This window comes from Chanodichthys erythropterus, chromosome 21, assembly GCF_024489055.1.
Source record: "Chanodichthys erythropterus isolate Z2021 chromosome 21, ASM2448905v1, whole genome shotgun sequence".
NCBI classification, from domain to species: domain Eukaryota; kingdom Metazoa; phylum Chordata; class Actinopteri; order Cypriniformes; family Xenocyprididae; genus Chanodichthys; species Chanodichthys erythropterus.
In genome coordinates, this window is record NC_090241.1 from 14,918,020 (window position 1) to 14,931,853 (window position 13,834).

A 13,834-nucleotide genomic window follows, 5' to 3' on the forward strand; every position below is an offset into this window, starting at 1 on the left:
TTCTTAATTCCGCACTTTTTTGCCATTCTTAATTCAAAATAAAATATTAATTCATTAATAATATTTATTTCTTATAATCCCAAGTTGCTATGGTCATGCAGGTTTGTTTACGCATTAAACTCGTGGCCATGAGAATGTAGTTCCCTCAACATAAAATGTCGGGGCCATGAGAAGCTGCCAGCCACCAACCATACTCTTCACGGACAAGTAGCCAGAGCCCACCTCAGACACAGACCCCGAGCCTGCCACGAAGTCCATGTCAGAGCTGACATCTGAGCACAGCTTCGCCCCGGAGCCCGAGCCTAGCATTGTGTCTGAACATGTGTGACAGCCAGCAACACCATCCATCCCAGTGGGCATGCTCATGGAGTTAGAGGGCATGGAAAGAAGCCCCGCCCACACTCCCACCACTGAGGATGAGCTGCATCAAGTCTTCTGCATTCCACCAATCCTCCCTCTCTGTCATCTCCTCCTTGGTCACATCACTCTTAAGCACCACATCCTCCTCCAGAGCCCTCACTCTCCCTCCTCTGTTGTACTTTATTTAGTTATGGCGCAAGACGCACCTTCCAGATGGAAGCCACATTCTCTCATTGCTTCAGTTTCATTTTCATGAACTTTTAGTTTGTATTTCATTGTTTCCTTTTTCATTTGTTCCATTTTCCCACTTATCATTTATGTATTGTGTGTTTTTGCTCCTGAGATTCTTATGCACTGCTACCATCACACACGTTACAGAGCCTTGGAGTCAAAGAGTTTGAGAACCATCTTTTAGTGTTTGTGTAAAGACAACACTGTTGAAAACTTTGACCTGTAGAGTGGAAAATGTGGTACCAGTGGATCAGTGACATCCTATCTACACAGAAAGTTAGAGGCGCAATACAACAAATAGGTCTTTGGATATTATAGTGCATCTCACAGTTATTTCACAATTTTCCATGGAGGCCCCACATGGGTTAGCCCAGATGAACTGAACACTGCTCAGTGTGCACACTACAGGCTGTTAAATGAAACACAGAAACATGCTGGAGTTAATGAGATAATTAGGTGATAATGAGCAGAATCACTGAAGGACAGAGAAACAAGAAGAACTACAACTTCAGACACAGCCTTCGATGAAATCAACTGAAGATAAAAGACATTAAATCACTGAAGATCTGATTAAACATCTCCACAAACAGCATTACCAGCTTCACTTATTACTAACCAGATTGACTTTATTTCTGACATACATCTACAAAAGTTGTTATTGAGAATTTAGATGTTGATGATTTGTTGAAAATATGTTTGGTTTGATGTCACCGTGATCGAGGTCAGCGCTTACTTCAGTTAGGCAGTTTGACTCTTGACTGCTTTAGTGTTTCTCTTGCTGATCTTGCTGTTTGTTATGGCAAGAGAAACAAGAGACAACGTGTTCAACTGCTAAATTATAAAAATATAATCATCATTTAGTGGCTTAATTCACTGGTCTAATTATTGAGCTTTTTATGAGCAAAATGTTATTAACTTTGTGCTGAATCTTTTCTTGCATTACAACAATAAAAATGTTTTAATCAGAAAGTTTGAAAAATATATTGTTCACTAAACACTTCAAACCTCCTGCAAGATTGACTTACACAGACATCAAGAATCAGCGTATGAATCTCAACAATGGTGACATGCTTCATACCGCAATGCATTCCGGGAGCCATGGATGAGTTTTGTATGAGGCACCCAGAATGCATTGCAGCATGAAGCATGTCACCATTGTTGAGATTCATACACTGATTCTTGATGTCTGTGTGTGAATAAATTTTGCAGCTGTTTTAAAGCATTTAATGTACATTGTATTTTTCAGATTTATTCTTCTGCTCTGATTTTTGTAACTTTTTAAGTTGTTCTGGAAAAGATCCAGCACCAAACTAATAACATTTTTTTCATATAAAGCTCAGTCATTAGATCAGCAAACAAAGCCACAACATGATGACAATTAGATTCATATCATTGAACAGCTAAACACATTGTCTCTTGCTTTTCTTGCCACAACAAACAGCAAGAGCAGCCAGAGAAACACTAAAACAGCCAAGAGTCAAACTGCCTAACTGAAGTAAGCGCTGACCTCAATCACGGTGACATCAAACCAAATATTTTCAACAAATCATCAACATCTAAACCTCTGGTAATTCTCAATAACAACTTTTGTAGATGTTTGTCAGAAATAAAGTCAATCTGGTTAGTAATAAGTGAAGCTGGTAATGCTGTTTGTGGAGATGTTTAATCAGATCTTCAGTGATTTAATGTCTTTTATCTTCAGTTGATTTCATCGAAGGCTGTGGCTGAAGTTGTAGTTCTTGTTATTTCTCTGTCCTTCAGTGATTCTGCTCATTATCACCTAATTATCTCATTAACTCCAGCATGTTTCTGTGTTTCATTTAACAGCCTGTAGTGTGCACACTGAGCAGTGTTCAGTTCATCTGGGCTAACCCATGTGGGGCCTCCATGGAAACCGTGGACAAAAATGTCTGGGCCCCAGTTAGGCTGCCCAGGTGACACCCATCTGGGCCCCACCATGCTACGTTTGCTGAGGTGGAGGAACAATGTCAGATATATATAACAAAATGTAATAAAAAATAATTGTTTTATTATTAAACTAACCTATTATGATTACACAATTAATCACTGCAATAACAAGAACCCCACAGTAATCTAATCTGTCTGTTTCAAGCCTCATTTGTCTAGATTGCTCTGAATTTTTTTTTTTGCTTTATGGGTAATGGCTAATTGTGTTCATTTAAACCATTTTATTTTGAAAATTATATATTCCTTTCATAACTCAGTACTACAGCCTTGCACGCCCATCGATCTCCATCCCCATATTCATTTCATCTTCACCCTCTTTTCCTCCTCTCAGTGTACACGCGTTGCTTTTCTTTCATCCAATTAGTTTTCCCCAGTTCACTGCCAGCACTAGACAGCCCATGTAAGGTCTTCACACACTCCCTCCTCATGCCTACCCCCCTGTCTCTTTAATGGTGAAAGAGTTAATTAGGCTTGTCTCTCACACTCTCTCTTTGAGCATGTGCCCATGGGTAGAGACGCCCCTCTTCTTCACTGATCACAGCTTTATTTTTAGAAACACAACACAAAGACTCTGCTGAAGGTCACATTGGATCTTCAGCATGTGTGTGTGTGTGTGTGTGTGTGAGAGAGAGAGAGACACCATTAAAAACTTGGCTGACAGACTTGGAGAATAATGGATCAACTCTGCTGGAATAATACAGTATAAAAACAACACTCAATTTAAAAGTTTTTTACAGATATCATTGAAACACACAAGAAATTTTAAGACAAAAATGCAAATATTATTGTGGCGACCAGGGCGGGCGAGAGCCGTGAGGGAACGGCGCGAGGCCGGTGGCCTTGAGTCCCTCACGGAGGAGCTCCGGGAGCATAAAAGGAAGAGCGACTACAATGAAGGACGAGAGAGGACCAGGCCTGGATATTATTTTATGTTTTATTATGTTTGTGTGGCCGGCAGACGTCCGCGAGGGTCTGCCAGCATTACTTTTGTTTTGTTTGTTTATTTTGAGATTAAAGTTTTGTTCAACGTTCGCCGGTTCCCGCCTCCTTCTTCCCACATCTACTAACTTCGTTACAATTATAGTCAAACAATGTGCTTTAAAAATATTTTATTATTTGAGCAATACTGAAAATTAACAAACAAACACATGAACACAAGAAAGAAAAGAAAAATTTATTGGTTACTAATGTAACCTCCGTTCCCAGACGTTGTGCCAAGACTGAAACTAGGAGTCGCACTTGGGAGCCCTAAACACCTCTGATAATTTGAGAAAAGGCCAATGAGAATTGGAGAGGGCAATCTGCAGTTCCCTTTCATGGGAACTGTTCCCCGCTGCATCATTATGCATTGGGAACGCCTCTGCGTGATTGTGTCGTGAAGCACTCGTGTATCTAACCAATAATGTAATGAGACATCAGAAGCGGGTGGCGTCACGGACCAGGAAACTATAAAGCATACCCAGTACAAAGAACGCTAGCTTCATACACTCGGAGAAAAAAAAAAAAAAAACATTAACAGGGCATTATTTAAACAGACTTATTAACATAGTCAATAAAGGGTGCCACAACTTGAAAAATTGTTTTTCTGACCCTCTTAATGAATACCTTATTTTTTCCAGGAAGAGAAAAGACATCATATCACTAATCCATTGAGTATGTGTGGGAAGGGATCTTTCCACTTTAATAGTATCGCTCTACGTGCTAGCAAGGAAGAGAAAGCAAGAACTTTACACATAGACCCCGACAGCCACGACTCCTCTGGAGCTACTCTAAATAATGCCGTTCTTAATTAATCTTTTAACATTTATTAATAATAACAAACTTCAATTGAATGCTGTCTATAGGCTACATTGTGTACAATATATAATATAATAGTAAAATAGTAAAAAATAATAAATTTTTAATCCGCACTTTTTTGCCATTCTTAAATCAAAATAAAATATTAATTCATTAATAACATTTATTTCTTTTAATCCCAAGTTGCTATGGTCATGCAGGTTTGTTTACGCATTAAACTCGTGGCCATGAGAATGTAGTTCCCTCAACATAAAATGTCGGGGCCATGAGAAGCTGCCAGCCACCAACCATACTCTTCACGGACAAGTAGCCAGAGCCCACCTCAGACACAGACCCTGAGCCTGCCACGAAGTCCATGTCAGAGCTGACATCTGAGCACAGCTTCGCCCCGGAGCCCGAGCCTAGCATTGTGTCTGAACACGTGTGACAGCCAGCAACAACATCCATCCCAGTGGGCATGCTCATGGAGTTCGAGAGCAAGCGCTCAGTGTTATCTTGTGTGTCTTATTTGGTGTTGTTTGTCTCTTTACAAAGTCATGATCTCTTCGTCTGAGGACAAGAGGACAAGATGGTTGAAGGTGTAGAACCATCTCAAGGATGATCAGAAGAAATGGACAGCACCTGAGTTAAATATATGAGTGTCACAGCAAAGGGTCTAAATACTTAGGACCATGTGATATTTCATTTCTTCTTTTTTAATAAATCTGCAAAAATGTCAACAATTCTGTGTTTTTCTGTCAATATGGGGTGTTGTGTGTACATTAATAAGGAAAAAAAATGAACTTTATGATTTTAGCAAATGGCTGCAATATAACTAAAAATTAAAATTTAAGGGGGTCTGAATACTTTCCGTACCCACTGTATCCAGCTCCGAAGAGGTGGATGTGGTGAGTGTCAAGGCTGGAGAAGAGGACTCGCCATTCTCAGAGGAGTGAAGTGAGATCTAAAAGCAAGCTGGATGAGCGCTTCCTCCCCCGCACGGTCACTACCTCAGCGTCGGGGACTGCCCTTCTTACCCGACCTCAACACTGAGGTGTTGAGGTCGTGGAAGAGAACAGTGCAATATTTTGTCTTCAGCCCCCAGACATCAACATACAGTTACATCATGGGGCTGAAACACTATGGGTATGGGGCGATGCCTCGAGTTGAAGAGACGCTCCCGAGCTATCTCTCGCCGAGTCTGTATTATCCCCGAAAACCCAGACGCTGCCCATCAAACCCCTAAAAACAACTTCGACTTTGGTATGTAGAGATGTAGAGAATTCATCACATGGACCAGGAAGTACTAAACATGAAAAGAAGTTGCAGCGGTAGGTCTTACCTGAAAAGGGGTAGTAGACTGGCTTTGCCCAGGAGAAGATATGAGATTACTAATAGGGAATCAGTACATATGGAGCACCTAGCCCAAGTGTACAGGCTGACCTAAATTGGGGCATATTACATGAGTACTGGGCCTGGTGTTTAATTCCTCCACAGAATTTGACTGCTGAAGAATAAAGCACGTCCAGGGTTCACCGGCCTGGAGAACTCATGTGGACAAAAAAGTGCATATTATCACTTCAGGGTGCTGTGTGCAAGTGGTGCAGCCGGCCAGTTGCCTGTTCGTCCGTGCCGAGGGGGGCCTCAGACAGGGACTACCATAGTGAGGAGGAGGAGGAGGAGAAAGGCGTCCTCCTCTCCTCAAGACGCAGACACCCTTCAAGAGGCCGCTGTGGGCCTGGAGACCACTTCAGAGGTCTCCCCTGCTCCGCCCAAGCGTCATGCTCTACCAGCACCGCCTAAGCGTCTTGCCCTGTAGGCGCCTACTGAGCTCCTCGCTCTGCCAGCACCACCTGTGCTTCTTGCTCTGCCGGCGCCACCTGTGCTCCTTGCCCTGCCGGCACCACTCGAGCTCCTCGCTCTGCCAGCGCCACCCGAGCTCCTTGCTCTGCCAGCGCCGCCGCAGTATACCTGGGGCAGTATACCTGAGGGTGGGGAGCTTGTGGGTGGGGATCCTGCCCGGTCACTGCCGTCAGCGGCCTTTGGACTATTATGGCTAACCATGGACTGTAGCTCACTATGGCCATTAACTAACTCTGACCCGCCGTGGTCATTCATGGACTCTTTCTCGCTGTGGCTGCCCAAGCCACCTGACCTGCCGTGGTTGTCTGAGCCACCTGACCTGCCATGGCTGCCTGAGCCACCTGACCCGCTGTGGCCGCCCGTGGCACCTGGGCAAAGATAGCAGTTCCTGTTTAGATCAGTTTAGACTGTCTAGGAAGGTGGAGGTGACTAGAAATATCCTACTGATTTCCTTGGGCAGTGAGGCCAGGATATAAACTGTACTCAAGTTAAAGCCCAGAAATTCAATGGACGTGGCTGGACCCATAGTTTTATCCTGGGCGACTGGAATCCCAAGCTCAGCGAAAACTGTGTAAGGCTGAGAGATCAATTATTAAACATTTGTAAATATTCTTATTTTCTCAGAAGAAGCCTAAAATGCTTTATAACCTGCATATATTCACCCCTGACACATCAGTTTTATACTGTAATCATTGTTTAATGTTGAATGATCAAGTCTGATTTAGATGATTGTTTGTTCTTTTAACTCTTGCTGGTTTGAGTGGTACATGCGCCTTCATTTAGTAAAGATCAAAAGAGACTTGCTTATGTTTGCCCAATGCTTGATTGAATGCAGAGTTGAAGTTCCCTTCATAAGGGAACTTAAATTTTTAATGAATCAAAATATCCACCATTAGCAGCTATCTGACCTAAACTGTGTTCTAATTGATTCATTGTATTCTAAACTTAATTGGCAATCAATTGTTGAAGCTATTAAGGTGTGTTGACCCAACCAGTAACCAGTTTAAACCAGTAACCAGGCATCACAGCTGGCAAAGGGGTATGTCTCACTTTGACATGTATATATTGCCATTATTATGTAATCAAAATAAAAATTATTATTGCTGGTCTTCAATGATAATGTCAAGTTACTTTAATGTATTTGCACCAAAAAAAATGATTAGGATTTATGCTGATATCGTCAAAAACCACACTTTGCCAGGGGTATCTCCAAACTTTTGGAGGGAAGTGTATACTAGGCTATAACTTTCATTTTCTACACGATATTGATAAATGGCAGGACAGAGATGACAATAAGTTCTGAGCGATCTGTATGTGTGTTTAAGCAACAAGGAAGCAGCATGTTAGTTTAGAATGGCAAATCATTTGTACAGAAACAGTTTTAAATGTGTATTCCCCTGATCAACATTGATCCAGAAAAAAAATCAACAGGGGACAGAAAGTGAGCTGTGCTCTTGCGGGGTTGAGCTGATGGGGGTGGAGAGTGTGAGCTGGCTGTAGCTTAATCTTCGGCATGGCACTGGCTTGCTGAGGGCCTGCTGCAGTGGCCTGTTCCTGGAGGAATGCTCGTTCCATCGCGTGAAGGGTTGGCATTGCCCGAGACTCGAGCTTAGTGCTCGATGGACTTGTTGTCCATTTCTTTATGGCAGGAATGATTGAATGGGCCGGAGTAGAGAAAGACACGGAAGGAGATTGCGGCTGTTTTGGCCGCGGTGGCGAGAGTAGGCAGGGACCCGTTTGTTTGGGCTGAGGCCCCCCAAGATAACGCCATGGGACTGGCGCAGGTGTTAGGCAGAGGAGAATCACTCCTTAGGCCAGAGGATTGTGGCAAAGATTCCTCAAGGACGAAAGATTCTTCATTGGACGGGAAGAGATCGATTTCAGACCTGTTGGGAACTTAGGGTGGGGCCAAATGCTGAAAAATGTTGAGGAACATAGGTGAGTCGACTACATATTATATATATATGAAGAGTTCAGATGCAAAAACTGCTAAACGCCATCACTGTCAAAAATGAGATAATGACATTTAACGAATGCTTATGGCACGTAGTACACGTTCAACAAATCGCGTGCTTCAAATCCTCTAAATCGCAGCGTCAGCCCATTCAGAAATATTGGTTTGTTGGCAAAAGCCTCTAGACGCCACTTCCCTTTGGCAGCAAAAGCCGCTATAGGTGAAATGGATCAGCCTGTCCTACTAAGATTGAATGGCAGAAGAAAACGTTATTTACCTCAAAACTCCGCCTGTCATAAGGCAAAATAGCCTACAGTGGAAATGGCTTGGTTGCAATTGTATCATGCACTCATAACAGTTCTTCTTGCAGTGCCGTTACTTTGAAGGAATCGGATTTATTATACATCAAACAACAGCTCTATTTCGCCAAAGACAAAGTCAAACAAGATGCTATTCTTCTGTCTCATATGGAAGCTGTGCCATATAAACGGAGGAGGCAAAAAGTGGAGGCTGAATAGAAGATCCCTGTGTAAAGAGGTTTGTCTACTGTTTAGTTTTTAAGTGATAAGTGCTCTCATCTTTTTCAGGGTTTTTAGTTGCATCTTTAGTGATTTTTAAACTATTTAACAGGTCTTGTCCCAAATAGGTGTATTATATATATATATTACGGAAGCCCTGAACCGCATGGTGAAAAAAAAAAAAAAAAAAAAACTTGGTAGGGAGGAAAAAAAAAACGAAAAGTTATCTCGTTATTTCAACATAATAAGTCGTTATAACGACATAATATCTCGTTATTTCAACATAATAAGTCGTTATAACGACATAATATCTCGTTATTTCAACATAATAAGTCGTTATTTCAACATAATAAGTCGTTATAACGACATAATATCTCGTTATTTCAAGATATTAAGTCGTTATAACGACATAATATCTCGTTATTTCAACATAATAAGTCGTTATAACGACATAATATCCTGTCATTTCAACATAATCACTCTTCATTATCTATCAAGTATGATAAAGTACATACACGTGATAACGTCCCCAGTGGCGCAACGCTAAAGTATTGACCCGCCAGTCTAGCTTTTACTGCGATCGCCGCGGTTTCGAATCCGCCTTTTGCCGAGTTCGCTCTTCTCTAGTTTCACATCACATATCAAAAAAGGCATTTATTTTCAATAGAAATTAAAACAATGTTATAAAAGTGCAAATAACCTGCCTAACGAGTGTTTAATAACATTAAAAGTATTTATTGGGCAGGGTTAGCAGCATGTTCGATATTACCCACTAGAGGGCAGAATAAGACAGGGAATCAATTAAAGAACGCAATAGTTATGTTGAACTACTGTTACAATTTGGTGCTCCAAAATCCCAGAGGTTTATCATGGGAATTTGCGTTCATCCCAGGCTAACCTTTATTGAGGTTAAATTTATTAGACCATAGTAAATAAAACAATTTACAGTGCAAATGTCAGGGGTGTCAAACTTACAGCCCGGTGTCCAATCTGATTTGAACTATAATAAAACATAGAGATGCACTAGTCCAGGGGCCAAAAACGTTTTTAAGAGGGGTTATTTTTTTATTTTTTTTTATTTTTATTCTGGGCTTGCAAACAAACTGCTTTGTAATATTTTCTAAAGATATAAAAATCAAAATAGGTGCTAATATATTGAAATAATAGGACACGGAGTGTCTATTTACAGTAAGTGCAAATAGCGTCCCTTGTTGACAAACACTCTTTACAGTATAGCTCCAGTGTCTGGTTGGGCCACTGAAGTTTAAAAAGGGACAGTTGTATTTCGATGTATTCAGTGGCGTAACAATAGCATGAAGGGTTTCAGATTTTGGCTTTTACAGCGATCGCTGCGGGGTAGAATCAGCATTTTGCAGAGCTCACCCAATAATAGAGCTCACTCCTATTTTCTCATCATATACATTTTCAATAAAATGAAAATAATGTTCAAAAAGTGGAAATAAAATGTGAACAAGTGTTTAATAATATTAAAAGTGTTCATTGAGTAGGGTTGGTGGAAAGTGGAGGGGTTTTATTCTCCCAATAATGCAGCATCCATTTAATAATTTTAATAAATATAATCACTCTATATGATATTATTGCATCCTGTACAAAAATACTGAGGTACAGTATCTGCCAATACTAGCCTACAGCATCTAAATACTATTTACACTTCTTGCAAAGAACTGATAGGCTACTTTTACATGGTGTCAATAGAATATATCGCTATTTTCACCTAGTATAAATAGCATATCGTGAAAATGCTGCTATTGTCATTTAGTATAAATAGGATGTCTAATAAATTTATGGTCTAATAAATTTAACCTCAATAAAGGTTAGCCTGGGATGAACGCAAATTCCCATGATAAACCTCTGGGATTTTGGAGCACCAAATTGTAACAAGTAGTTCAACATAACTATTGCATTCTTTAATTGATTCCCTGTCTTATTCTGCCCTCTAGTGGGTAATATCGAACATGCTGCTAACCCTGCCCAATAAATACTTTTAATGTTATTAAACACTCGTTAGGCAGGTTATTTGCACTTTTATAACATTGTTTTAATTTCTATTGAAAATAAATGCCTTTTTTGATATGTGATGTGAAACTAGAGAAGAACGAACTCGGCAAAAGGCGGATTCGAAACCGCGGCGATCGCAGTAAAAGCTAGACTGGCGGTCCAATACTTTAGCGTTGCGCCACAGGGGACGTTAACATGTGTACGTCCTTTATCATACTTGATAGATAATGAAGAGTTATTATGTCGTTATAACGACTTATTATGTTGAAATAACGAGATATTATGTCGTTATAACGACTTAATATCTTGAAATAACGAGATATGATGTCGTTACAACGACTTATTATGTTGAAATAACGAGATATTATGTCGTTATAACGACTTATTATGTTGAAATAACGAGATATTATGTCGTTACAACGACTTATTATGTTGAAATAACGAGATATTATGTCGTTATAACGACTTATTATGTTGAAATAACGAGATAACTTTTCGATTTTTTTTTTCCTCCCTACCAAGTTTTTTTTTTTTTTTTTTTTTAACCATGCGGTTAAGGGCTTCCGTAATATATATATATATATATCAGTGGCGTGCAGTGGTGTTCTGAAATGAGGAGGCACATTTTTTTTATGAGTCATTGTAAATTCATATGCATTACTCTTAAAGTTGACACATCTTCCTTGTTAAATGAACATTACAGTACATCAAAAAAGAAACCAAATACAATTGTATTTTGTAATTTTACATTAACAATGTAATGTTCTATTTATCAAAACCAAGTCAATCCCATCAAGTGTTTTAAGCATTTCTACATTAATTTCAAAATAATAACTAAAGGCAATAATAATTTAAAAAATATATTTTATTTGTGTATTGCAGTTTTTCTTTTTAATTGTAAACAAAGGATATTTTGGATCATCAGTCATGCTCCATTAACACCGTCTGTCACAGACACAAATTGTATTTTTAATTTCACCAAGCTGATTGCACTAAAAACCCCCGCAGTCATCATGCTTTCAGTCCATTTCAAGTTTGATTTTGATGTGACATTAAGCGGTGATATCTAACTGGGTGATCTGTTTACTTACTTTTCAATTAGTCTTCCGATTGATGCCATTATTTGTTCAGTCAAACTGATGCACGGAACGCGCACATCAATGAGAGGCGGGATTTATCTCACAAACCAATCATAGCCAATTACATCTAATCATAGCACGATGGAGACATTGTCTCCTCTCACATGACTTTCCCCCATTCATTCTCAATAGAGGGTATGCATCGACGTCACTTTCCCGCCGAAATCGCGCTCCCTCAGCTGGACTGAGTGGCAAAAGAACCTGCTGCGTGACTGGATTTAACAGGGGAAACTGCGAAAATGCGAGTAAACTAACAAATTACACTAAAGGTTGGAATTGCATGTGTTCCTTTACAACTTGTCAAATAAACCTAATCCATATTGACATGCAGCCTGGAGTCGTGTTTCCTGACATTTATATGTGCCTGATCTCGACAGCGGGGAAATACATAAAGCAAAACTGCATGTGAATATTTTATATAACTACAACATAGGTAGGTTTCAATCCGCGTAATTACTTGTATCAATGTTATGTCGTCATATTATCCAGCCCTAAAACATATATAGTTTTATAGTGTAGTTTTTGTCAGTGTTGTTTATTGAATTATTGTGCAGTGTGATGGTGCGGAAGTCCGCGAGCCTTCCAGCATCCGTGCCCATATCTGGAGAGAAACATATTAAATCTGTGTTCATAAGACTTCTGGGTATTGGAGGTTGTAGACTAGAGTTTTTGCTTCAGAATTATGTAAAAATTATGCTGCCTACTCCTTCATATAAAACAATATATTGATTTAGTTTTTGTAAGTCCCTTTTTGTCAAGAAACACAGTATGCGTGGAGGCATGAATGATCATGAATAATGGGCCATTTACACCTGAGAAGACAAAAGAATCAAATAATAATGACCTGAAATGACTTGTATATTAATAAGGCCTTTCAGTCAGGTAGGGTGTGAAAAAACCCTCTGTAATCATGTCTCAGCTCAATTCAAAATAATGGTATTCTATTATATTCTTTAAAATATAATGTATTTCTGTGATGCAAAGTGTCTGAACAATTATGTTACCTCTATGGCATTTCATATAGGCTTTTAGCTTAAAGCATGCACATTTGGAGAAATATTGATGGACTCTTATACCTGTATGGTTATGTCATATTTCTGTACAGAGTAATATTTATTCTATATTTATTCTATATATCATCACTATGAGTGCTGGATACAACTCATACTTGACACCTTTAGGCCACAAATACATATAAAGAAGAAGAACCAGGAACTAACCTCATGTCTTGTAGAGTTTGCTAACCATTGCTTTAACATCCAGATAAACACTTTTCAAGACAATAAATACATGATTGAGACGATGTATGCATGCATTGCTTCTGAATTTGCGTCTGAATAGCGCTGGCTCCGTGGGCGTGGCTGCATTAGCAGATAATGAGCTGAATCACTGACTTCTGACATGGCTCTCTTTTCATACAGATTACATAAACACAAAATGTTTGTTTTTAAATTGACTTGCATGATTTAAAACCTGACATTTCAATGTCTCTTTAGACATCAGTTTAATTTTTTTGTCATTCGTATTCACAGTTCATTTTCTGAGAATTATCAGATTGGACTTGGTTCAGAGGGAGACGAGGGATCACGCATCATGTTAGTTTTCTTTATTTTACAAAAAGCACAGCATTTTGTTTTTACTCTGAGTGTACACAAATGAAAGAAGATATTCAACAGATTAAAATGGTGTATAACTCTTAATTGTATGTGCAACATTGACAGAGTATTTTGAGTCTCTTTCACACTGGTAAGAAAAAAAACGCGGTGGTATCGCCGGCGATACCCTCAGACCTCAGAGTGTTAACACAACGGAAAAACCAAGGACTGGAAGAAGTCATTGCATATGCAGACCGCACCCTTAACAAAGCTGAAACCAACTATTCTGCTACTGAGAAAGAGTGCCTAGCAGTCGTATGGGCACTTGAAAAATGGCAGCATTACCTGGAGCACAATGTTCACTGTCGTCACCAACCATACTGCACTACAGTGGGTCATGGGTTCCCCAAA